The sequence below is a fragment of the Sinocyclocheilus rhinocerous genome, unplaced genomic scaffold, assembly GCF_001515625.1.
Source record: "Sinocyclocheilus rhinocerous isolate Xijiao unplaced genomic scaffold, SAMN03320098_v1.1 scaffold453, whole genome shotgun sequence".
Lineage (NCBI taxonomy): Eukaryota > Metazoa > Chordata > Actinopteri > Cypriniformes > Cyprinidae > Sinocyclocheilus > Sinocyclocheilus rhinocerous.
The window spans coordinates 551,463-552,046 of NW_015655565.1; the positions used below are offsets into that span (position 1 = coordinate 551,463).

The 584-nt window shown below is 38.4% G+C and overlaps 1 protein-coding gene across 1 annotated transcript in view; it reads right to left on the bottom strand.

Annotated features, from left to right (window-relative positions):
- LOC107718391 (sec1 family domain-containing protein 2-like) overlaps positions 1-584 on the bottom strand; it is a 131,533-nt gene that overhangs the window by 127,972 nt on the left and 2,977 nt on the right.

The following is a 584-nucleotide window of genomic DNA, read 5'->3' on the forward strand; positions in this document are numbered from 1 at the left end:
AGACAGAACAGTTAGCATGTTTTGCTCAAACTTTCGCCATGGCATTAGAACCAATACACCGTTGTCGCTTGCGAAATCAAAATGACGGTGCCTTGAGTGGAAGTTTACAGATAAAGGGGCGGTAATATCATAATGAGATTCCTTTGCCACGTCACCAAGGGAGCAAAATCAGACGAGCTCGTTTTCTCAGACGCTTGCAGAAAAAGGCTTACCTAAACAAAGTGATTGGGTTAATCTTTTTCACGTTTCCTTGGTTGGTAGATGCACGGGGACCTGATTATAGCACTTAAAACCTGGAAAAGTCAGATTTTCATGATATGTCACCTTTAAGACATTTCTTATACCATTTAAGGCATTTAATACTTTTCATGGCTTTAAATTTGATACAACTAAATTTAAGTATTTAAAATAGCCCGTTGGGCTGGGCGCTGATACATTTTAGTAGCCCAACTGGAAGACACAATAGTCCCGGGACGTCGGGCTAGCGATTTTGCAAGCCCTGATGGATTATTGGCTGTCGTTATTTAAAAGAAAACTCATTTATTAAAAAAAAAAAAAAAAAAATCACACAAAAACAGACTTAA